The 27244-nt window shown below is 41.6% G+C and overlaps 1 long non-coding RNA gene across 1 annotated transcript; it reads right to left on the minus strand.

Annotated features, from left to right (window-relative positions):
- Window positions 1–283: 283 nt before the first annotated feature.
- Window positions 284–26868, minus strand: LOC147819023 (uncharacterized). Its single transcript, XR_015437371.1, has 3 exons — window positions 26331–26868; window positions 4758–4933; window positions 284–4606 (listed from the first exon to the last, which is right to left on the minus strand). It is a non-coding gene; the product is annotated as an uncharacterized LOC147819023 (long non-coding RNA).
- Between the last annotated feature and the right edge of the window lie 376 nt (window positions 26869–27244).

A 27244-nucleotide genomic window follows, 5' to 3' on the forward strand; every position in this document is an offset into this window, starting at 1 on the left:
GAAAGTTTCCTGAGGTCAACAGGACAAAATGACAATCTGCTGAAGTCCAAGGCACAAGTAACTAAATTTGAATCTTTATATTAAATATTGTGGCCACAGAATTTGTGCGACTCGAAACCCTTTGAACATGTCACTTTAAAGTTGAAAAAGCATTGCCATATCACATAGTGGCCTCTGGGTCAGATGTGGTGACCTGTCATTGGCTGACAACAGTGCAGAGGTGTGAGCGGCCCTTGAAAAGAGAGGCCTAGTGTATTATCATAAAAAAAATATCTCAAGCTAATTTTCTTCTTTCTGTGCAATGTTTATTACATCTTTACTTTTTCATGCTCAAGATCACACACATTCTCAAGTGGAAACCCTCATTGGGACAAAGAGACAGAGAGCACTTTGACAAAGACAGGTTCACCTCTTCGCCCGCTGTCTGCATACTCTCACACAACACCCATAAGACCCACACATTTCTCTCACTGTCTTTAATTACTAATTAATTTGTCTTTCTGTGTGTCTGTCTCGGGACACCTCTCCTCATTCTCCTGACTCTGCTCCCCCAGACAAGGACAGGAGAGGACGATGGGATTCTGTGGTCCACACAGGGATTTCATTATGGCTTCCTTCCAGAGGAACAAAAACAGCAGAAAACAAGGACTTACACAAGGACAAACATCATTACAGGCTGTGCTGGAGTTTTTCACAGTTTTTTTTTTTTTCTGTGGAGGTGACAATATCACACATGCTGCCGCGCCTGGGTGGAAGTGGATACTGTGTACTGTGAAATACGTTTAAGAGTACAATGTGTGTGCCATTATGTTAGTCGTGTGGGACCCCAGACTCGGCTCCATCACTAATGTATTTCTGTCTGCAGCCTCCCCCACTTCAGACACACTCACACTGAAATGAGGTCAGATAGTGTCATGAACGTCTCTGCTGTGTGTCCTCTAACAGTTAATGCTGTACTGTGCGTGTGTGTGTGTGTGTGTGTGTGGAAATTGTTGACTTTTCCAACATATTTGAACAAGCACATTTGATCCTCCTTGATACAGTGCCTGCAGGGAAAGGCGATATTGAACAAAACCACAAGAAAAATTGTTTTCAATAATTAATTTAACAAAAATATCAATAGATGTATTATTCCTCTGTGGAAAAAGCTTAACCTTCGCCTCAGAAGGGTATGCCCCCCTTTAGCAGAAATAACTTCCTGTAGGCATCTCTAACATCAGCTTGCCTTTGCTAGGCCCATTTCAGACAGAAGACCCTGCGCTGTGCAACCAATGTGGAGAGTTTCCCCCTAGTCCCACGGAGATAAAGACTGTTAGGAGAAAGCCGTTATCATCTTTTTTCTCTGCTGCCATGTTGGGCCTGTTCTGGTCAGGGTCGACGTTCTTGTGTGCGGAGCTGCTCCCAGTGTGTCCTGTAATGACTTGCTGAGAAACCTGGTCCCGTAGTGTTATCCCAGACACAGGGGTGTTGCGTGCAGCCGAGAGCAGAGACAACCACTGCTGCTGTGCCCAGTCTGATAGTGACTGCTACTCGCTTGAATTTTATTGTTTGATATTGACTTTTATCCTTTGGCTTGTTGGACTTTCGTCTGTTCTTTTTTTTTTTTTTTTTTTTTTTTTTGTTATATAACGGCCTGATGTTAATCTTATTGACATTTCATTGTATTCCCACATGGTTGGGTTTTTAGAAGTCTAACTTCTGTTTTTACTTTAGCTTGAGAGGACTATTACTGGAGAATGTCATTCTAAATTGGAAAGAAATGCCGTTATAGGGTGACCTCATAGCGTAGCAGGTTGTTCTTCCCTTCCCTTTATATTTGCATGCCTTTTACCTTAAGTGTCATTTTGCCGTGTGCACTAATCCTATGCCTCTCCCTAAGGTGCTTTCCAGTTTCAGGGTTAGCCAAGGCTCCTCTCCAGATCAATTAATAGTTCCTCTATCTTGAAGTTTGGGGACATTCTGTTTGTTTTTTTTAGCCATTTATGATCATTTCAGTCTTGGCAATCGTGTTAAACAAATCTGTTTCGAATATTTGGGTTGTTTTCAATGGATTTTTTACTACTTGGTAAATTAATTACATGTTACTCAGTAAGACACATTTTATTCGTGGACTTGCATGTGTTTGTGGAAATCCCATTGTTTTGCTCTGTCACCTGTGAGCCATTTAGTTTGGGCTAAAAATAGTGTATTATCTGGGGTGGAGTCTCTGTAAGGTGCCGTTGTTGACATTCATTTTGTAATCATTTCTGGCTCGGTCACACTTCCATGTAGAAGTTGCAAGATGTTTGAGGGTTTTCTTGCATGTACTGATTTGCTAGTTATCATTACCCTGTTGAAAAGTCCACTTCTGGTTCTACTTCAGCTTTGGGACAGATGGCCTCACTTTATCTTCAAGCACTCTCTGATATGATGCAGAATTCATGGTTGAATCGATGACTGCAAGCTGCCCAGTCCCTGAGGCAAGGAGACAACCTCAAACCATTTCATTTCCACCACCGTGCTTCACAGTCGGTGTCAGGTTCTCCTCAAAAGCTGTCTTTGGTCTGCGCCAAAACATGTCCAGTTACTGTGGCCAAACAACGCTGTGGTTTTTCTGTCTCGAGTACATTATTCCAAAAGGCCTGATCTTTGCCTATATGTTCACTGGCAAACTGCAGTGTTGCTCTAATGTTCTTTTGAGATGGTAAATGCTTTTTCTGGGTTCTGGGAGACTTCTTTTTGGAAAGGTTCTTAACATTGGCACCCAATCTGGAGCAATTTGAATGTTTAATGTGTTGTGTGTTCAAGTATATCACCTTTCACTGTGGCACTGTTTCAAAAAGGATCAAATGTTTTGCTTGTTTAAATATTTCCACAGGGTGTGTTTAATTTTTCACATGACTGTATGTGTGTCTCACATCCACTCTGACTGTGTTTGGTCATGGACATCAGTGTGTGTGTGTGTGTGTGTGTGTGTGTGTGTGTGTGTGTGCATGTGTGGTGGTGAGGTTACTGTCAGGGCATGGGTGTCACTGTAGTGTGTTGTCTGATTGGCTGACTGGGGGAGTTGTTTACACTGTATCTCTGTGCCCAGTGAAGAGGAACAGACCCCCTGCAGACTGTAGCCAGTGCACCAGACACACACACACACACACACACACACACACACACACACACACACACACACACACACACGCACACAGACAGACCATTATTCCTCATGCTTTGGCAGGCTTTGTTACTATGCAGACACACTCCTACTATCCCACTTTGGCAGCCTCACTTCCTGGACAGAAGTATGGTGTTCTTAACAAGATGACAGATGTAGGGCATCACGGGGGCAACTGACTAAACAGCCTGAAATTTCATTCTAATACTTTTACGTAGGTTTTGCATCATGGTCATAAATTCAAAAAAAAAAAAAAAAAAATCACTGCTGACTTTTTTTTTTTTCCATCGATGATCTTTCATTTAAGCTTTCAGGTTTTCAAAGCTACTTTTTAGTTCACATTTCCAATTCAGATTCACAAATAACATGTTTTGATATAAAATTTTTCACATGAGCATGTAAAATTTCAACGATTTACATACAGCTTGTCAACATTATTTGCACATGCAAGAAATATCCAGGAAAACCTCAACAAAATGTAAATACGGGAACTGACAAAAGATGAGCACAAGGGGCCGTCTGACAAAAGCAGAGAAAGATGGCGAATGATGGATGCATGAAAAAGAAAGACGCTTGAATAATCTTGTTTGGGGACCAAAGTAGCATCATCATTATACAGTATCTGGGCAGAATAGTGTGTGTGTGTGTGTGTGTGGTGTGTGAACAGTGGGGCATAGTGTGTTTGACGCATGTAAATAAGAGTGCCCTTGTGCATACCAGAAGACGCTGCTGTGTGTGTATAAGTGCCATACTATGATGCTAATTGTATAGTCATGCACGCATACCATATACCCCCACTGTGCATCATGGGGCATGTGCAAGAGTCTTGGTAAAACGCCTAATGTCAGTATGTGGTAATAATGTGGAGTTACTTGTGGAAAGTGTTTGCATGTCTGTGAGTGTTACCCTCCTTCTGTGGCCAGGGTGATGTGATGATTTACTCCTTTGTGTGCATCACGTGTATCATTGTGCAAGTTCAAGGAAAATGCCTCTAATGTGTTTAATGCACGCAAATGAATATGTTCCCTTGTGCGTTCCCTGGCAACAATGCGATTGCTAGGTTACTGCATTTCCCAGCATGCACAGGGAAAGGAATGGCCTGTGTGAGGCCTGTTTGTACTATTTTTCTTTCTCCAGAGTTGATAAGAAGTTTTAGATGTGGACAATCGGAGAAAGTTTTGAGTGTAAATCTGATATAAAAATGAATCAGCCTTTAATTTTTGCTAAATCAAATATGACTTAATTCCTGTCCACATGTACGAGTTCAGTTCAAACTGTGCATAACAGCATATGAAAGGCTGTTAATTATTCAGTAAAGCTCCATTTTCACTCTAGCTTCATGCACGCTGCTCCCGGCCATACATGGAAACCATTCTCCAACCATGAATACATGGAAAACTGAGATTCCAGCTTCATCCAGCTCCAAACTGCAAATCACTACTGCTCCATTTCTTCTTCCTGGAAAGACAGAGACAATAAAACACTCATACTGAGTAATTATAAAATCAAAAACAAAAACACACATTAACTGCAAAATAAATTCATCTCATGGAAGACATTCCATAAATGTTGGCCCAGTCAGCCAGTCATGCTTCCTGTTTCCTCTCACCTCCTTATCCACCTCGTAGCTTTGACAGCAGCACTTTCAGCATGAGCGCATGGAATCTTTCATTTTCATCTCTGAAGACTCAGAGAGTGGTCTCCGTGGAAACGCCACTTAAACTCTGCCGTTGCTACCTGGATTCGGCGCACGGTGACGCAGGAGTCACCGTCCAGCTGTCTGCCCTGTAATATGACAGACAGAGGAAACTCACTTAAGTGACTGAGGGAAGGTTACAGGAATCGGAGGGAATGCAGCCATGGATTTGTATTGTCTGAGGGACAGAAAGAATTTGGGTTCATGGAAACAAAATCTGTTGTTGCTCTTTCTTCAGCCCAGGGTTAGACACTAAGTTACCTTGAATTATATCTGACGTTGTGGCCAGTTAAGTACAATGTTACGTACACATTGTCCAACTAATTTGGAGATAGCACAAGTCCTGAAATTAGATGGGAAATGGCAGAAAAGTGTATTCACTCTCAGTTTTTGAAGGCAAAATAGGATGTACTACCAATTTGGGTTATGAAAAAGTAATATGATAAGTATTGCAAGAAAAAAAGATTTTAAACCAGCCAGAAAAACATGAAACGCACATAATTGAGCCTGTATTTTGAGTGACACATGCTATCTTTCATTTACTGGTACTGTTTTGCACTGTTACTTCCAGTCACTTACTTGCTCAAACTCGCACACAGGGAAGCATAAACATACACACACCGAACAGTTAAACAATTAAGCTTCGAGGTCCTTCGGAGAAACAGATTGTTTTCCAGTTCAAACAGGATATCCTTATTTGATCTCGCTGAGTCAGGCATTGACGCAAGAGGCCATCCAGTTAGTGTTTCTGTAATGACCCTCACCTTGGGGCAATGTTCCCTAATTTCAAGTGTGATATAACAGCCTCAATTGTCCAATTGCTTCACCCTGTTGATACAGCTTGCCATTTGGCAGTTGTTAATTAAGCTTCTTTCCTGGAACTGCAGGCAAAGTAAGTTTTACTGACCACAGGTTTCTCAGGTTTTCTCAGATGTACAGCTGTAGGGTTAAAATAGAACAGCAACAAGTGATTAGCCACATGAGTCAAGAGCTACCTATAAAATCCATGAAGCCTTTTTTTCTTTTTTACCTATTTTCTATGCTAACATGCAGTCAGTAGTGATTACAGTGTGATCTCAGATGCCTTAGAATGTAAATACATAAACAAATGACATTTTCATTCTTTTTTCACTAAGGCAGTCATACGTCTCGGTATGTAGCAAGCAGGGTAACTACCTTATTTAGAGTGAGCCTGGCTGGAATAAACGTAGCACACAACTAAAGCGAGATAGGAATCAACTCCTTTGCCTTTTTGTTTCTGCTGGACGTCTGTCCACTGTTGCCAACTGACTTTGTTACCATAACTAACCTAACAAATTATTTCTCAACAAGACTAAGAGTCTGCAGCCACACCAACAGCTCTGCCAGGCCGTCCTTGGGAGCAGCAGTACTTTGAGGAAAATGCCAACATTAGCATGCTAACATGCCAGCTGCCACGATGCTTAATATGTCATGTTTGACATGTTTAGCAGGTATAACGTTTACCATGTTAACTATTTTAGTTTAGCATGTTAACATGCTAACATTTGCTAATTAGCACCAAACACAGCTGAAGCTGATGGGTATATAAATATTGCAGGTATTTGGTAATTAACTAAACTATTGGACAAATCAAAACTCTGTTGACAGCAACATTAGGGATTAGCATTTCACATTTCATATAAAACCTCTTGGTGGCGTAAGATGGAAAGTCAGAGGATCATCAATCAGTAGGGTTCATCCGCCGAGTACAACAAATGTCTGTACCCAGTGTCTGTTGAGATATTTCAGGCTGGACTGAAGTAGTGGACTGGCCAACTGACAGAGACATGGCTATAAAATGATTAGGGAAACTGTAATGATGGTTGATCCATGTGGGGAAAGAAGAAAAAATCAGGCAGCCTGAGATCCTGGGTGGTCGTGAAGAAGAATGTTTGTAATGTTTGAACCTAAAAATACCCTAACCCCTCACCACCACCGCAGTCCCACCGCTGCTAAAAATAATTTCATTCTCCAGCGCCGATGACACGGCCATAACCATTATGACTTTTTCTGATGGTGATGTATAAGCATTTGCGCCATAGTGACCACAAAATATGGTATCACATCTCTAACCATGGTTTCTTCTCAAACAGCCTCATCTCTGTTACTGTACTAAGGTGGAGGTGGTAACTCAACATGGCTCTTACACTGTTGCCATAGTAGCGCTGTTCTCCCAAGGTCAAAGCTGTGACCTTTGAAATGGTTCAGCGGAGTCTGCTGCAAAGGTGCAAATGAACTTTTGGTCCCTGCCAGTGTGAGTGAGTCTGTCGTACCACGGGAGAGAGGATGAGGGAGGGAAAAGAGGAGGGTGAGGAGAAGAAACAGGCAAGGGGAAGTGGAGCAGGGACGGAAGCCACCACAGGGAGAGGGGGATAGAGGGAGGAGATAATGAGTGAGGAGGCAGGGGAAAAAGTAGGAGGGTGAGTGACAAGCAAAATGAGGACAAGAAGGGGCTAGCAATCTAACTGTTGGAAATATAAGCGGATGGGAAATTGGTGGAAGTGAGCAGGAGTCACTGAACAGATTAATGGAAGGAAGGTCATGGCTGGCAACTGTGTGCGAACATAAAAAAATCGAATGTGAAGAAAAATATTTCAGGACAGAGGAAAAAATTGGTGCAGCATGACAGACAAGGGAGATGGGGAAAGGAGTTTAAAGCAGTGGGAAGGTGAGAGGGTAAAGCGTACCAAATCCCGAGGATTAGTTCCACACGTTCTTGGCATCTATAGTCACGCAGGCACCTGAGGCTGGTGCGGGGACGGCATTTGCATTCACTGATTAGGTCTGACTCCTCCTGTCGTGTTTCAGAACTTCTTGGGTCTGTTTTGCTTCTTGCATGCTCTGCTCTCATCTCATTCCCCCAAAGTAGAAAGGGATTAGTCTACAAAAAGCCTGCGAGAAAGTTCTTTCATGACAGAATGAGTTTCATAAGTCAAACGTCTGATGGAAATAAAGTTACTCGAGAAATCTACCTTTCCTATTGGTGCATACGCATACTCAAACGCTGACCTACAGTTCAATGCCAGTAGGCTTTCTCATATCTACAAAGTGACTTTTGCGTCAAAGAAAAATGACTTAAAGTTTTCCTTTCAGTGTTGTACTCGAGGTCATGATTTCAGCGAGGAGGCTGTGATTCTTGAAAGGCTGTAAAAATATTCGGCTCACCTTTTCCCTTACACATGGTGTTATAAGTCGGTAAATTGTATTTGTATCACACTCCCCACTGAATTCTACTTTTTGTACATATCAGAGCAAAGCATACTGTGAAGATTCCCTCTATTATCTACTGGTGGCTCCATTCTGGGCGTCAGCTTGGAAGTCTTTCTGGGAGATTGACGGAGGTTTGCTATCAGTTTGGTCTCTCTCTGTGTTCAGCAGAGAAACCGGTCTGGGATCTGTTAGCTTGGTGTAAGGGCTGATGATTATCCTAAATATGCCTCCCAACGACTCCAGTGTTGTACCTACTTGTTAAACCACATGGTCTTGTTTTCTATTTGTGACATGTGGGTGTTGTAGCTTTAAAGCTGTAATAAAAAGGACTTTTTATGGAGCTGGGTTGATTAACAAAAGTTATTACTTTTGAGGTTACGTAATTAGTAAATTTGGTAATTACCTTTGCAATGAGAGATGGATAATGAGCAGGGAATTGAAACCGTGTGACTTCCAGTACAGTACTTTACAGCAGTCCACAGAGTTGTGCCTTGCTAATAAATTCAACTGAACAGAGGAAAGATGGAAGGGAATCAGAAAAAAGCTGAAATACTCTCATCACTTTTCAAATAGCCTATTTTCTGCCATGCTGTTTCTGATATATAGTTACAATAAAGATTGTGATTAATCCGTCATGCATAGACTTGAAAAAACAAAGTGCACCACATTGGTGTCAAGATTAGAAAGAGAGATAATCAATGATCTGAAACTGCTCTGCATGCATTTATCATCAGCTCTGTGCTAAATTTTTTAAATCTAAATGAGGTTTCACATTTGTGACATAATAAATTTAGTGACCTGGCACATACCTGGGTTAATTCTTTTTAAACTGATAATACCTTAATCCAAATCTTCCTGGTACAGACAGCTCAGTGCATCAGCACCGTGCCAAGTTTGAGGTCCGGTTGAGCAAGACAGCAGCTGATTACAGCAACAGATTGTATTTGGGTTGTTGAACAATAGGCCAGTACCACACGGGCAAACTATTTATCTCTCATCAAAACTTCAAGACACAATGTTTGCTTTGTGGGGAGTCAAAATATGGTTAACACTTGTTATTAAGCCGGTTTCATGTGAAAACAGCTAAACATTCATTGTTACCCCAGGAATCCCTCAACGAAAAAACCTGTTAAAATAAACATGGCACTGTTTTGTTTGAAAGGGGCAGAACCAAAGTCAAAGGAATCAAGACAGAGGGTGAAACTGAGGCAGAGCACAGGGGTCAGTCTGAGTCTACTCTTCTTTAGGGCCTTCTTATCTCGAGTTTGAATCTGGACTGCAAAATAAGCCTTTGCTGTTGACCTTTGCTGTATTGACAATATTATGGTATGTGAGAGTTTCCAGAGAACAAGCTTATTGTAGGACATTCAGGAAGTCAGTATCCAGCCTCAGTGCTCTCATTTTGTGCCGTCCAATAGATCCATATGCTGGTGATGTGAATCGACAGACCACTTTATATATCGGAGTGTAAATGGAGTTTTTATATAAGAGCTTTACATCACGAGGGTCTCAAACAGGGAATCGTTTCTTACTCGTTTCCTGAAACGTGTCGTTGTCATCTTCTTTGTGGATGTGACCCCATTCTTGTGGAGTTTCTCAGTTTCCTCCTACAGTATGTTTCCCATATTGCCTTTACAGTTTCTGCTTGCCGACAACCTATGAGCACTTTCATGCTATTTCCAAATATGCGAGTTATGTCTGGGATGTTTGCTTGGTTTGTGCCAATACGTACAGTGTGGTCGCCCACTGGGATTTGTCCCGGTATGCCTGATGGCCAGTTGCACCACAGCCAGTAAACCTATCAGCCTGCAGAGCAGAGTCATGTGGCTGCAGACCGGGGTGGGTGAGAGGTGGTGGTCCTGCACAGATTACCATGACAACCGCCTGACATTGGTCACATAACCGATCATACTCATTCTATCCCACTGAGGGGCTTGAGACAATGTTGTGAAAAAGGGGTGTCGTACTGTTTTTACTGTGGAATTGTTCACAGGAAGTGGGCTGTGTTCAACTTGGCCTTCCTGCTCTACCTCCTTTACTGATGTATTTTTAATCCAAATGCTGCTTTTTCCTTCGTTCCCACATCTGTCAAAAAAAAAAAAAAAAAAAAAACTAGCCTCGCTCACAACATTTTCAGTAGTTTTTTTCCTGCGTAGGAACGCTGTTGAGACGGTCATCAGTGAAAGTGCTCCTCATACAAATGTGCGTTTACATATATTCATACATCTTAATGTTGTTCTGTAATCCTGTGTTTGACATTCGTGTTGACTGTAATGTCTTATGTTTTGCATTGTGTGGATTTGTGTTCTGTAATGTTTAATGTATACTTTTAAAAATGTTTCTGAATGTGGACCCCAGGAAGACGAGCAGTGTGGGATCCTAACGAATAAACATTCTCATTTTTCACAATAAGAGTATTTCATATAGATCCTGCTCTTAATATTGACTTTATAGAGCTCCTGCGAGACAGAGTGTGTTTAAAATTCCATGAAGCCATGTCTCCACTCGTTACACACCCTGTACCATGAGATGTCTGCGTGCCTGGCTGCCAGATTAATAAAATATAGAAGACACATGCACATATAGTCCATTAATATGTTTGTGATGTATGGAAGCATGTTGTGTGTCATCCTAGCTGACTGAAATGTATGTGCACATAAAGGCTCCTGCAGTCTTCCTGTTTGCTCTTTTCCGTTTCTCACATTTGCTTTTTTTTTTTTTGTAGTGTTACATCAGTCTTTTCTTTCTGTCTGTCCACTCCATTTTCCTCCCTTTCCCTCTCCCCTAAGGTCCCTTTAAGCTACAGCTGAGTTCCTCAGTTTTATAATTTGTTTTAGAGCATTGAAACGTGTTTATGCAACACTTTCCTCATCACAACATTTCCATACCCGCACCCAGTATGAAATATTTACTGACAGAATCCAAGAGATTTGTCAGGAGAGATCTGAAAACTCTCGCAATGACAGACCGGGAACGTGTTTTGACACAAAGTCGGACTGAAAGCCACTCAATCTGTCATCGGCTGCTGTGGGCAGGGAACCAGATTGGCTACCTGAGAGCATGCTGTGTTGTAATGACCTCTAATCACTCAGTATGTTTTCACGAGGGCAGTCTGTTGGATTATTATCCCCCCCTTTTATCTAAGTAGATAAAATGTGTGCACGTGTGTGTGTGTGTGTGTGTGTGTGTGTGTGTGTGTCTCTGACTCTGCGTCTTTCATGTGTGGGCTTGTGTGTGTGTGTGTGTGTGTGTTTCTGTCAACAGGCCTCCACCCGCTCTACCCCACCAATCACACCAGCATCTTTTTGTGGATTCCAGATGTCATGGCAACGGCATGACAGTAGCCTGGAGCCGACGCAGTAATCGTCACTGATGAGGTGAATATGCTACACTGTGCTGAGAGATGACAACACACATCATGCTGTTTCTAAACACTAGGAAACAATGTAATTCTCCTGTAAATGTATTGTTGACATGCAACTGTTTTCAGAAAAGATGCAGTGTCTGATCTGGTCTGACAGACAGAGCGGTGACAGGAAAAGCTGCACTCTGTCTTTTTGGTGAGGCAGAAACCGGTGCAGAGGCAGATGACACCGGTTGCCCAGACAGAAATAGAGAGAAAGCGGGTGACAGAAGTCTCACAGATTCATCCCTGCATTATTTAAAGTGTTAAAATCTCCCACTTGTGAAACAAGAGGAGTCAGCTCGCAGAGCCGCTCAGTTCGTCACCTGAAGTGCTAGCTCTCCTGCAAGTGCAACCACCTCATGACAGTTTCTTCAAGTACTGGAACAGAGTGTGTGAATTCTTCTTTGATGAAATATGAAACAACAGAAACAATTAACGTCAAAGCCTCGGGCTCAGAGAGACGGATAAGACAGACAGCTGGTGAGATTTGTGAGGCGTCCTCACGCATAGCTCTCTGCCTCTCTGGACACGTCTCTGGATGAATTCACAGAAAACTGCCGGGTCCCTGTAGACAGTCAAATCCACATTCACATATTGATGAACTCACAGTTGCAAAGGTCAGAAATTTGAAAATCAAATGTCACTTGTCAGCATGCAAAAAAAAAAAAAAAAAAACTTTGCCTGGATGCAATCCAGTTTTAAAGCTATTTGGACACACATATAAAAACACACACACGCACACGCACACGCACACACACACACACACACACACACACACACACACACACACACACACACACAGTAACCTACTGCAGGGCTGGTTGTATAATCTGTGATTCTGGCACAGACCCAAGAGGGCTGAGAGCTTGTTAGTGCCTGTGGATGTATGCATATGTGTGTCAGATAAGTTCATCAGATCATTTATTAAATTTGGTCATTTACAAATATTCAGAAAAAATAAACTTTTGGATTTAATCAATATATAAAAATATAAATTTCTTTTTCAAAAAAAGAGCCAGATCTGTTCAAACTGATTGTAACCTGGATTTCATGTCCCCAAACACACGTAGCACACATACATTTGAAAATATGAAGACACTGATCACAGGGATTTAAGGTTAAAAAGGTGAAAAGAAACAGTGCTATGCAATTGCACAAAATGAACATCTGATTGTGCACCAGTCCCTCAAAGAACATAAAAAGAAAACCATGTGCAATGGTTGAACACATTTCTTGCATTGCATACACATTTTCAGATTTTCACTGACTGTCAGTTTTCAAAATAAACCAATAAGTTCCCGGAGCTTTTATATAAATGTCAAAATACTAAAAGCTTTAAATCGCATTTTGGGCTTAAATCTTATATGAAGGTATGATCAAATATGACCCCCATGAAATAAGTATATTAGTATATTGAGCTAAACAGAACCTGTGAGTTCAGTGAGAGTTACCACAAAGCTGGACTCAAGCAAACCTTTATCTTTCTCATTCTGAAGTCTCAGTCATTTTTCTTTCTTAGGGTCATTGGGATTCGTTTTTCTGTTCCTCTACTCCACTCCATACATTTAATGCTTTTTAGGAAGCAACTAAGAGAAAGTAAATGTGATTCAGGCCTGAAGCTCCATCAATATTCAGCTGTGTGGGAAGTAAGCAGCGATGTCCGAGATGAATGCGGTTATGAAATCGTGGCTGAGTGGGTTATGCAAACACATACGCGGACATACACACACCAGCGGGACAGAGTGTATCGAGGGCTTGATGAGGAGAAGTGACACATGTGTGTCCCCACAGTGATCACACTGTCAGGCTCAATGAGTCTGAACAAAACTGGAACAATGATGAGCTTTCCATTATGTTAGTGTTTCTCTCTCTGTCATCATCCTTTGTGGTTGTTCATGTGTCTGCTTTTCTCGCTCTGTCCCTACACATGCACACACATGGACACACACACAGAGACACACACACACACACACACACACACACACACACACACACACACACACACACACACACACACACACACACACTCAGAGTCAGTGCCTCTCACTTTGAGTAAAGTGAGGTGAACTCCGACGAGAGAAGAACCTGGCCGAATTTATACATTCACTAAAACAGCCCTAGACATTTTGGCCAATAACAGGTGACTACACTCTACATCTAAGCGTGCAAAACTATTTAATACAGGTATTTCTATTAGTCACCTGAACGCAGCATAACTCACTTCAGGCCAGTACAATCAGTTTGTCATCCTCAACTCAAGAGTATTAAAGAAAATGAAGAATGAATGAAAAGAAAGCAGGGAAGAAAGATGGACTCATGAGCTGTGGTGAACATCACCACACAAACACACACACACACACACACACACACACACACACACACACACACACACACACACACACTTCTACCTACACACTGTTGACCTTCACCATGCAGGACAATTCTTTAGATGGCCAGTCCATCCCTCTGCTTACTGTAACGAGGAAGGAGCCAACAGTGTGTATGTGTGTTCCAGATGTGTAGACCACTCTCTCTGCAACTTTCCATGTGATAAATCATTTTCCATACAAGGTCTGCTCTTCCTGTTAAAAATACAAGTATTGTCTTTTCCAGAGCTGGTTGAACAAACAGCGCTGCGTGTGATTAAAGAGACCCTTTTATAATGGAAGCTCCGTAATATATTATCTATTATCCAAAGTGCAGTTACGTTTGCTGTTTATACAGCAGGCAAACGCTAATGGTCCAGCATTTAGTCAGTGAAGCCTGCCAGTGTTCATCTATCACTTCAGCTCTTTGTTTTCTGTTCATCACAAGTTACGTGATCGCACTGACGCGAGAACACACACACGCATGTATGCAAAGTGACCGCACGTCCTATTCTCTGTCTTATCAGATTGCAACAAAAAAAAACTGACTATCTCTCTTGTTGTTGCTCACACACACACACACACACGCGCACACAGGTTCCACTTATGGGGACAGGATGTTCTGCCTCTGCCTGTATTTAATACATGTTATAATGAAGTGCCTCTGAGGCAGTGCACGCTTTGAAAGCCACAATAAGACAGAACAAACCTGTTTTTATATTGATTCACTCCCTTTCTTGTGGTAGGTGCAAGTGTTCATGTAGATGTGAGTTGGGTCAGAGGCACCTGTTGCAGCCAGTGGAGCACGTGCACAGTTACAGTGACAAAGTTCACCAAAGGAAAAATAATAAGAAGGCTTGTATTTTGTGATCTTGACGTAGTTAATGCAGGACTTTTCAGTGGAAATCTCAAAGATTTTCATTTGAATAAGTTTCTTTTAATTCACTATCTATTGCCGAGTGAGGAAACAAACTGGATTAAAATTGCCGTCACATGCATGAAATCCTGCATTACTGTTTGTAGTTTTACCTTGTTCACATCAGCCTCACTGTCTGCAGTTCATTCTCCCACAGTCATATCAAAGGTGTGTCAAGTTATTGCCGATGTAAACACATTTCCAACTGCTCCATTGCTGCACATGAGTTCAAGTGGCTTTTACTGTGAAGCAGTCACATCAAAAATGTCTCTTCAAAACAACATTCATGTCCTAACTCAGGGGCCGCATCCTTCGAAGGACGCGGTCTACGAATGTGTGGCCCTTCGTAGCCGTCCTAGATGACGAAGGCCGAACCGTAATGAGACGGCCCCACCTACGGAGGATATTTGTTTTGTGTCCCTGTTTTTAATCTTTGCAAGGGCTCTGCTGTCATGTGGAAAACTCTTCACGCCATATGCCGCGCAAAATTACATCATGATCATAACAAGTACTGACAGACTTCTGTTTGTCAGTTGCTCTTCTGTTGAATTTGTGACATTGCTGCTATCAAACCCTTCCTGTTTCCTGTTACGACCAGTAATTACAACCAGGACAAGAATCACAAGGAAAACAGCTACTCTGAGTCTATTCTTATTATTTCAATAACAGTCTCCTTCACAACGTTACAAAGCTGAGTCACTGAATGTCTGACTTCTCAGATGACTTTGTACAAACTTTCCTCATATTTACTCTTCAAACAAGACAATCTTTAATTAAAAACTAATTTGAGTTCTACCAAATTTGTGGGTTGTACACTCCCACATACACTCATGCATACACACAAACACACTGGAGTGATTCACTGAGGAACTCCATGCAGATGAAAGTTGTGGAGCACACACACTGACATGCTATCTCCCCACATGCAGCACTTAGTTGAGGATGGCAGGAAGACCTGCTGATGCACTCTGCTCCTCTGTATTCTGTGATCCATGTCAGTCCACACACACACACACACACACACACACACACACACACACTGTCACACACACACACACACACACACACACACACACACCTCTCCAAATACCCAGAGATTGTTTATTCCCCTATCTCTGTACTTTGCATATGCAAATATCCCCTAAAGGAGGTTTTTTGCTTGGTGAATTAGTCACTAAGCAACCAGAGATAACAGCTAAATTTCCACAATTTAAAACTCTCCCCCCTATATGTTCAGATAATTCCCTTTTAAGAGGATTTTCACAATTTGTCAACATGTTTCTTCCATTTCCATGTTTGCATCACATTTCAACATGGCATGTCGCTGCTTCAAATAATCCTTTGTTGAGGATTAATCCTCACTAAAGATTATTTGATTACATTTCTGGTGCCGTGATACGACTGATGAGAAAGATGGCTCCATAAATGTCAAAAGATATATACCATAAAGTTATTGGGAAAACTCCAGACAGTACTGTATGGAGCCTCTGGAAGAAGGGAAAGATGATCTGATGACTTGAGGCTCTGGTTTTCATTTTACAAATGTGTTGGAACGTGAGACAATATTAGCTCCTTTATGAAATAGTGTTTTGAGTGTGTTGGAGGCCAATGGGGAAAATAAACACATGTAGTCACACAGACAGAGTGACATACACAAACAAACACACCAAAATACACACAGAAGTTCTGCCTCTTGTTCGCTTTCAAGCTCTGAACGCATAGCCTGTTTAATCTCACGTTTGTTCAGCTGCCTGCTGAAGTTTAGAGGCTGAAAATTGCTGCAGTTTTACAAAGAAACACTGGATTTAGAAGAAAAGCAGAGGTGTATGAATCATTTTCAGAAAGTATGGAATCACACAAAAGCCTGACGTAAGTGAAACATAAAATGCAGCTTATTTACTTTCAATGATGGTTGAATCAGGGGAAAACAAAGGGTTTACAGACTTACTTATTGAGAATATTATGAGGTCATACAGTCGATGGAGCGAACATTGCACAATCTACAACATATGGTTCTCTTAGGTGACCCATATAAATGCCTTCATATCAGTTATCTATGTACACTATCTGTAACACTGTTGACTCTCCTGGCACCGTGACAGACTGTACACATGGAGGTAAATGGAAAACACCCAACAGGTTATTGCTTTATAATTCCAAGAAGCAGGAGGAATAGTGAGTTAGCGTCTCTCTGGAGGTACTTGGAGAGGCTTATGTACACATCGATAACATACCGTGTGCCGCTTTATTTGCCAGTGTTGCGGCGATCATACCACCATTGATACCTTCTGTCAATATTTTGCCAGGATTATACCGAGCTCAGCGTAAACACCATTCCCATCGGGTCACTTTTAACTCAGTTAGTCAAACAAAGTATATTTTCCTCACATGATGGTGGATTGTGCTCCAAAAAACATCAATACTAAACAAAAAAAAAGCTGCAGTGAATCTCCTATCTGGAGCATAATCTATATTTCACAGGAAATCATTAAGATAAATATCTAATAGAAACTTTGTGTCTCTGTAAACAGTCAAATACCTGCACTAAACCAGAAACTCTCACCTAAATAGCAAAGCGTAGATGGATCCTCCACAGCTCTAATGTGAGGAATAACTTTGAGTGTTCACGTAAATGAAGGCAAATGACTGAAGGCAATGTACATGTTCCCAACAGTGTTTGTTAACTCTGCTTCAAAAGTCCAATGCAACACTTTAAATCCCCGGCCTCTTTGAAGAGGCCTCCGTGTATGAGCCTTGATCACAGCCAATTTCACAAATCACACCGACTTTTTCCAGCACCAGAGTTTGTTTTTTTTTTTTTGTTTTTTTTAACTCTGACAGTAATTGGCTGAGATTTGCTCTCAAATTATTTGGTAAAGAAGGCCTCCTTGTGTGAGGACGAGGAGTTTGGCACTCGCCGGCTAAACACTGAAAACTGCACAAGCACTGCAACCTCTCAAGAAAACATGCATGTTAGATTTATTTTCATTAGGATCAACATTAGCTCCCATCAAAGTGACCACTCATCCTGCTGCAGCTCCAATGTACAAGGGGACGTGGTATCGCTTGCATAAAACTCTAATTTACATACATCCACATTTCCACGCACACCGCTCATTATTTTCAATGTGCCGTTTCACTGTTTAATTACAGAGAAATACGTTGCCCTTTAATGTCTATGGCCTGCAGAGGTTTGCAGGAGCCTGCAGACTCAAGGGGAAAATACAGCCTCTGTGTCTGGACCACTGAGTCTTTCACCAAGGATGTAAATCACTGTTTAAGTCAGGATCATTTACACTAAACCACTCATCATCCACTTCTACTGAGGTTCTGCACTTAGAAGATAATGGCAAGAAAGAGCACAACCAGCTGGAAAATGCAAGTAGGAGAAACTCTATTTAGAAAATTGGAAAAGGAAAGGATGATTTTATGTTTGGGAATGCTAGGTGCACATTTGTGTGGTGGCATGAGAGCACTATTTTACATTTAAGGCTGTTAAGCAGATGCTTAGACGAGCCGGTGTGTCAGTCCTGTTGCATGTCAAAGCTTCAAATACTTTTTATTTGTCACTGAAGTTGTATATGGGACGGGGTCGCTGTTCTGAGCTGGGATTACGAGCTAGCTTGTGCTGCACTCTCATCTTTGATACACCCAGCCCTAACCCATAGCCAGTTATCAAAACATTTTGCTAGCCTGGTACCGTTCACACCCACAAAACAATCCCACAGTATGTATATTCTCCCTCCCGCTTCCACACATGCAGCACACGTCGGAGCACCTTTTCTATCAAGTGTGATGTTTTGAACAGCAGCAATTTCTCACCTGCAAGTTCATTCATTTCTAAACAAAAAACAAAACAAAAACACAACATGCCATTCACCTTTTTTTTAATTTCAAAGTCTCTGCACGATCCCTTCGCAGAGACTTCCTACCAGCTGTGAAAGGGTGGAATAAAGCTGGTGGAAAATGAGGGATGCATGTGAAGAGAGACCACATCAGTGGTTTAGCCCGTTCATGCTGGGCTGAGAAAGAAAAATAAGACCAACGGAGAGATCACATGGCTAATGAAAATTCTGCCGGAGCAGCCGGTGCCTCAGAAACAGTCACTGAACCATCTGCTAATAATACGTCTTTCATCTGCAGAAGATCGGCCAATTCAGAGCCGTTAACACACACGAGAACATGCACATTCACACACACAAGGTCTTGTCGTCAGGTGTGGATGTATAATACAGATTCACAAAATCTCCCTCCTTCACTCACTTGTGCTCAGCCATTCAAAAACACACACTTCCTGTGACACTGAATTGAAACCATCTGCCAGGGCTTGAAGTCACCGCCTGCATAGCACATCCACCTAGAAATAGGTATCACAGTCACTATGGCAACATGTTCCCATGAACCATACAAAACAAATCTACATTTGAGAGTTGCCATGTTGTGCCCACTCCTGTCAGATAAGAGGATATCAGTCTAAATGCTTTGTTCGTGTGTGTGTGTGTGTGTGTGTGTGTGTGAGTGTGAGAGAGTGAGAGAGAGAGAGAGAGAGAGAGAGAGAGAGAGAGAGAGAGAGTGGAGCTGATCTTCTCAAATCTACTCTGTGCCAACTAATCTGAGGAAATGACAGGTGTAATCACTATTTTCAGGAAAACAGAAAGATGTGTGGTGAGTTTTGCTCAGGCTTTGTGTTGAGAGTCTGTGTCCTGGTGTGTGTTTTTTTTTTTTTTTTTTTTTTTTTTTTTTTTTTAGAGTTCTTATAATCCTGTCTAATTTCCATAATGCAGAGATGGTGGGTGGGGCAGACATGGTAATCCAGGACTGGACTCTATGGATTAGGCTGGGATTGTCTGGGCAGCACAGTGGGAGCAGATTGAAGCTGCTTTCACACACATGCAGTCTTGGAAAGAGCCGGGGTCATTATTGATCCGAGCAGCAACTGGTCAGTCTGGGGACACAACCCTCAGATTTTTTTGTGCAACATTGCACAATGAGGGATATTTTAGGTTGATGCCCTGTGGATGCCCCCCTATGGATGACAGGTTATACAAACAATGAAAAAACATAACATGAAGAGACATACACACCTCGTCAGTGACACCGACGTAAGAAATTCAAATGTAAAAACACAAAGATGATTTGAAAAAAATCCAACTGACGCCTCAGAAATGATGCCAACTGTTAATTTATTCTGGTACAAATAAACAGATCTTACACAACCACCTAAATATAGAATAATCTCTTATGAACACAAACACACAAAATCACACAGATCTGATTCTGACCTGATAAAACTTGGCTAATTTATTGCAGTTACACTGTGTGGGCTACAGCGATCTGTCAACATTTAATTTGGTCGTCTTTCAACAAACGTCCTGGTTACTGTGAGTAATCCACTGACCTCATTGTGAGCAGTCTTCATGGCAGCTATATATTGTCGACATCCAGTTGGGGATTTATAGAATTTGTTGTGAGTGTGCGACTGTTGCCAACACTGAGCTGAGCTGAGGGAGATGCAGTAAAGCCGGGGGCCACACTGTGCAGGAGCATCATCAAAACAATAGCACTGTGGGAAAGGAAGCAGGACAGAGCAGCAATGCTAACCATACAAGAGACAAAAGTCCCTGCTGAAGCACTGCTATATTTCATGGCAGTTTGCCAGTGTCCCTCTTAAACAGCTGGGGTGACTTCACAGTGGAGGCCTGTTAGAGCCTCAGGCTGCAGTGGCTGTCATTTCAGAGTAAGACAGCTCATCAAGATGGATGACAACTGTTGGAGTGCGTCCTTGTGACAGGGCTTGGCCACAAATACCTCACTGTGTCGATGCAAGATATTGCAGTTGTAGCATTAATGTAAATAACTAAATGTAAATGTCATGTTTTTTAAGAATTGTAAATATAAATTTAATGAAACATGCATTTATGCTGAAAAACCGAGACGTACAGAAATCTACTTCAATTATTAGGAGCAAGAAAGGAAATGAAGGATTTTCAGCTGCAGCCCCCGCAGCCCTCAGGTTTCATTAGTCTGTAATCATACTCTGACATGTGGGGTAAATTTTGCTTTACTTCAACGTGAAAATTACCAGCCACAGGCAAGCTCTCATCACCTGCCTTCATTTATGAATCTTTTTGCATGTCAGGGCATCTCTGCTACAGCACAGAACATTAGGATGAACTGAGGACCTCAGCATGCTCTCAGGTCTACACTACAAAAACTATTCAGTATATAAAATGTCAGAAAACAGGTCACATTTTGTGTTTTATCTGAACAACAGTCCCAAAACCAATGATGTTCAATTTACAATAAAGTCAGTTGACTTTAAAAGCAGTGAATCCTCATGTTTTAGCAGCTGGAAGCAGCAGAGTTTTGGCTTTTCCATAGATAAATCACCTAAATCCCTTATGATAGTTGCTATATAATACATACATGCGATACATAATTCAATATAAGCCGACTAATCAAAATGTTCTAAACTTAACTTTGCAATCCTATGTACAATGCAAAATGCCATCAAACATGTTCTGCTTTTCCATCTGTGCAGCACATTTAAGTCGCTTATAAAATCTCTATGACAGATAGTTATGTAATGTGTGTACTATGAGCTGTGAGAACTGTGTCAGCTATATCACCATGCTGTGGTGGTGCTGCTGCTGCTGGTGGTTATCATATCCACCGGCTCAGAGTCGCCCACCACTTGGCCGTGTCAGCAAAATCGTACCGTTTTTATGCGGCTGTGTAATTCAGACTGTGACAAATGTCGGTGGGTGCTGACCCTGTTGATGTTTACGTGTGTGTGCAGTAGTTTTGCATCTCTGCTGGTGAGTCTCTCTGTAATTACAGGAGTGTTTGCACATGTTTTTTTTTTCTAAGTCAGTTTGTAGCCTTCATCTTCACCACATCACACAGGCCACCTCGTTCCGTCCTCATGTCTGTGTCGCTTCACAGGTCGTGTTGTTGTTTTCAAGAGAAACTGCAATTGTGATTTCGTAGGAAGCGTGACCTCCGGGGAAGAGAAGAACTACGTGTTGCGTTGGAGGTTCTCAGAAAGATCTACTTGCTGCTTTGATTGGTAATTACAGGATGTATCTGAGCCTGGCGCCCACCCACTTGTCTTCAATACACACACACCGTTAACACTATATACTGTACACCCACATAGGCTGTGTGTAAAGGTCAGGTATTGAAAAGAAGGTCAGATTGAACGTTGTGTCTGCACACGCGCGCACACACACACACACACACACACACACACACACATATACCCAAACTCATGTTTATCACCCACCACAGTCCCAACCAATCTTTTCCTCGTCTGCCAAACTCACATCTAGCAACCGCATGCGTCACAGCTACTGTAAAACAAACACCTATTATCCCCAAGAGATGTGACTCAAATCCCCTCTGTAATCCCACTCAAAGCCCTGGAAACGCAGGTTTTGCAGTGGCATGTCTCAGCCTGCCAAACACAAAGCCGACAACATCAGTGGACGAGTCACCACTTTCTTGTTGTCCCTTTAAAAACGGGGCCTCACCTCGAGTCGATACGGCTCCAAGAATCAAGAAAAGAAAAGTGCACAAATGGGTCTTTCATGAGTTGTTACCAACCACATCCAGAAGTTATGTCTGTGTCTGCCACAACTTTTCATGTCTGACTTGTGTTTATTGTTAAAACTGATTTTAGCAAAGATCCATTAAAGCTGTATTCAGTAAGATTTCTTCCCTTTCATGATTGTTTCATTGTATATAGAAAAGGTCCAAGCTAATAGGGCAGCACGCTGGAATTTACAGAAGACAGTGTTTCAGAAACATTAAAAGCTTTCCATGCAAATCTGTCTCTGAAGAGGTTAAAGCTTTTAAAAGTCTTCTCTTCTGAGTGTGATTAGTCTCTACGCTCACATTCTGCTTTCTCAATCTTTTTTCTTTTTCTTTTTTTGTTCACAGCAAACTTTCTCACAATACTCTCTGTTCTGTTGCTCTCTCTCTCTCCCTCTCTCTGTTGTGTTTTTCTCCCCCATTCACTTCCTCATCGTGTGGCCCGCCCGATTGGTCGGAGGAGGTGGAAAGTTGGCCAATGGGAGGGCAGTTGCCAGGCAGCCTGTGCCTTGTTTGGAGGCGGCTGGAGACTCACACAGCTGTTCTATTGAAAAGCAGCAGGACATAATAACAGGGGCCCCTCGCCCATGCACACACACGCACACACACACGCACACGCACACGCACACGCACACACACACACACACACACACACACACAAAGAAGGCCGATTTGGACTTTTAATAAAAAAAAAGTTATCATTAATTTCACAGTAGAGCTTCAGGTGAGAGGACTCAGATTTGTTCTGGACTTTTCTGCTTTTTCACTTCATGTTTTCAATGCGATAAAAAGGGAAAAGCCAACAAGAGACCTCACGAACAAAGTGAAGATTTTCTTTTTAAATAACAGCCTAAATCTTGATTTGAATTCAGCAGCAAACTAAATAAAATGGTTTACAAGTTTAGTTAGAGGGTTTTTAAAGGAAAAGTGTAGTTATTTATTCAGACAGGAAGGTGTTTGAGCTTTAACCTACATGAACAGATTTTTTTTTCCCACTTAGGAGCAGTCATGCTGTAAACACAGCATGGACCGCTTGTTTCATTTAAAGCTGATAAGGTGAAACATTTACAGTTTCTTATTACAGAGCAACATCTTTAACAGCTTAATGCTCACTAACTTTACAGTATCTTTGTTGCTGGGTAGGTAGCAGACCCCCTGTCTGATTCACACAGCCTTTGTTTTGAAGAAACAATGACGAAAGCTGTGAGAGTGAAACAGCCGAAAACAACAACACTCAAAACAATCAACTAAAAGATGTGATTCAAATCAAACACTGACTGACTAAAAAACTGAATAATATAAGACCCTTAAGTCTCTCAATCTGTTTACATTGGCTATAAATTGTCATGCTCTTCTGAAAGAGGAAATCAGGAGTGAGAATATGACAAAACAAATCAAACTCTGACCTTGTCTGTCAGTCCTTGTTTTGCACTGTGACAGATTGCTTAATAGTGCTGGAGAATTGTTAACCAGGCCCAATGACCCACATCACCATCTGTCCCTGTGTCCTGCTGAAACAATACAACCTCTGTATACATCCTGTACATTTTTCCACCCACGTTCTTCACACTTGTTGCGTCTGCATTATTGCAAAATCCTGTTTAAAGTGAATCCATGCTGGTGTGGAGGGGAGGAAAGAAAAAAAATAAAAATACAGAAGTGAGAAGATGTAGGAGTTCAACAGTGCAGACCAGTCGATCGACTGGAATATGTCGTGCTGACACATGCGTCATGTAGCATATGGTGGGTGAGCTTTTCTTGGCTGATAGCATCAATAATCGGTTAAGCACACACACACAAACACACGCACACACAAACACACACACACTAAGAACTATCATCATCATCATAAATGGAGATTTCAGCAACATATGAGTCACTCTGGAGGAACAATGGAATAATTTGCAGGACAATAGGAGCCGCTCTGCTACAGTGGTTCAGTATTCCTGCTTCAGCTCAATATGTGGCGGCCAAATGTCAAAGCTACCTCAAATTGTTGCTTTTGCGCTCCTCTTCTATACATAGAGAGGAAAAAGACTAAATGCATCATTTGTCTTCTCCAAGGGAAACATCAGTTTTGAGCATGTTTGCAAAGGCTTGTACGTTTGAGTGTGTGTGAACGATCAGTATGTCTCCTGAAGTGTGTTCTTCAAAGAGAGGATCCACTTTAGAGATGAGTCTTATTGGGCAAGCAGACAAGAAGATAAAACAGCTAAAATGTGTATTTTTTCATAGATGAATTAGGTTTCTATTTAAAAAAGTATTTCTCTTTATATTCCATCCTGTTTCCATGATTTCCTGACTCAGTCGTGCCGAAAACCATGTAGATAACATTTTACTTTCTCAGTGTCCCTATCCGGCCGACCTGGCCTTGTTTTGATCAGTCTGTCCTGACCGTGGATGTTATGTTTGAAGAGCTAGCTGACCCGAAGGTTAGATAAACTTCATTAACATCAGAACAATAAGTTCTAGTCCAGTTTATCTTCAAAGCTGAGTGTAAAAACAGCCTGAATGCTGGTGTGAAACTATGTTTTTTCTCTCTGAAATTCCCATTTCTCTTCCTCTTCCACCTCTCCTCCCTTCCTCATCCTTCTTTTCACTTCAGCTTCTTGCCATGTTGTGCTTACTGACGCAGAAACTTCATTCTTAAACAAAAACACAAGTTTAATTTGGTGGAGCTATTCTAGGCAGGGTTAAGACAACAGATGGTTGTGGAGCCTCCCCTTATGATGACTACCACCCTGTCTGGGAAAAAAAATAATAAAGCAGAAAAAATATTTGGATGTTCCTAGAAAGAAAAGTATACCAAAGAATAACACATAGTATAGAATAGCAAAGTCTGGCATTTTGGATGTTCATTAAAAATATGAATCATCCTTGACGTTATCAGGTCTCTATTGCCAAATGCCCTTTAAGCTGGAATTTTCAATGTTTGTTAATGTTTAATTTATCCTCACATGACTGATACCAGAATTAATTATATATAATTTGAAGACTATTAAAGAAATTACATTAGAATGAGAAGGTGTGCAGCAATTTGCATGTTGTTTCAATCAATTAGATCCTCACCAGGCACAAAGCAGAACAAACAACAGCCTCAGTGAAAGTTGATTGGGCAGATACTATTTTAAGGGTAAATCAGATGGTACAATAGAGGATGATGCATTTATTCTGGGCTTGACCCAGTTTTTCATAATGGCACTGGTTTTGTTTGCAGTGTAAACACTCTGCATGTACAGTGCTGTACAGTACTGAAGGTCTGGTCAACACATTCAGCTCAGACACTGAGAAACACATATGAACATGAGGAATATGATCCGACAGGACACAACTTCTATTGTGCGCTGTCGGCCAGTAAGTCACACACACCTCACAAATGTGTGTGTCTGACGCTCTCAGCCAACAAATTGATCACAGTCTGTGACCTCTGCCCTTTGCCCCTGTTAACCCACCAACGCTGCCGCCTCTGCTCCTGGCAGCAGACAGGCACCGAGCAGATGGGATAGTTTGGGGGAGGGTTTGTTTTACACAGCCGTGTTGTCACTCAAGTTTTTTTCCCCTTCTACTGCCTGCGTTTCCAAGTACTTCATTTTACTCCATTTTTCTCTCTGTCACCCTCCCTTCATGGATTTATGCCCTCTAGTTACATAATAATGATGTTTGGTCTGTTTTCTGTAAATTAGATCACGTGCTCTTCCAAAAAAAATAAAAATAAAACCCCCATGGCAAACAGATTTAATGTTGTCATCAATTACCCGTCCAATTACCATAACCTACATCGATACACACCAGAAGCTCTACAGTGCCCCTGCACACACTTAACTAATAATCACACACCTTCATTCTTTCATATCTACCAGACACACACACACACACACACACACACACACACACACACACACACACACACACACACACACACACATTCAGACCAAAACCCAATGAGAATTCCACATTAATCTAAGGCCACTTACCTGTCCTCCTGACCTCTGCTTTTCAGTGACAAACACACATGCCTGTTTAAGTTTATTCCTCACCACTGACGTCACTATTTGTCCTACAAATGGGTTTTTTCCCTTGTGGCCAGGCTGGAAAAAAACTACAGAGAACAGAAGAGTAATTCATTTTTAAGGGAAAAATGATCAGAACCTAATTCCTATAGCTGTTAACTGCATCTGTAAATGTCCTTTCCCTCAATTCCTATCTAAAACTGGAGATGTGAGTTGTTATTTGTGGTAAAAAAAAAAAAGGGGAGAAAACATTCATTTTAAATCCCTCAAAATCACACAACATACAGCAGGCCCACATATACGGAAAGACACTGGTATTATTTACCCTCAAACAGGTGTAGGTCTAATAAGAAACCACCCCCACCTCTCTGCCTCTTCCATTATTGCTGCCTTTCACACCTCCTCTCCTGTACATTACGTCACCTTCACAGGAAATGAGATGCCACAGCTCGAGTTGTTAAGACAGACTCCTCCAATTCTCCTTGTGGGCTTTTATTTCAATCAGTCTCCCTTTTCCTGTCATTCAGTATTCATGTGGATTTGCTCTAACCCTTTTCATGCTCCAGAAGAACAGAATCGATTAGGGCACAGACACAGACAAAACATTAAAACCCATCTGCTGTGTTTTCCCATGCAATGTTATGCAACACAAAAGGCTCTCTCAGGAGCAACTCGTGCAGTTATGTATGTGGATTTGCTGCCTCTCTGTGGCTATTAAACGGTACTACACCTCAGGTTCTTTCTAATTAAATCTTCACACTTCATGTTTTGTACACTAGATAACATTTAGGGGATGTGTGTTTTTGTGTGGAAGGACGGCTCTGTTTCAAGATACGCTCAGAGGTAGTCAACTCATTATAACCACACGTTGCAGATTT

This window comes from Seriola lalandi, unplaced genomic scaffold, assembly GCF_002814215.2.
Source record: "Seriola lalandi dorsalis isolate HSWRI2012SDOR001 ecotype SW California unplaced genomic scaffold, Sedor1 jcf7180002054357, whole genome shotgun sequence".
Classification (NCBI taxonomy): Eukaryota; Metazoa; Chordata; class Actinopteri; order Carangiformes; family Carangidae; genus Seriola; species Seriola lalandi.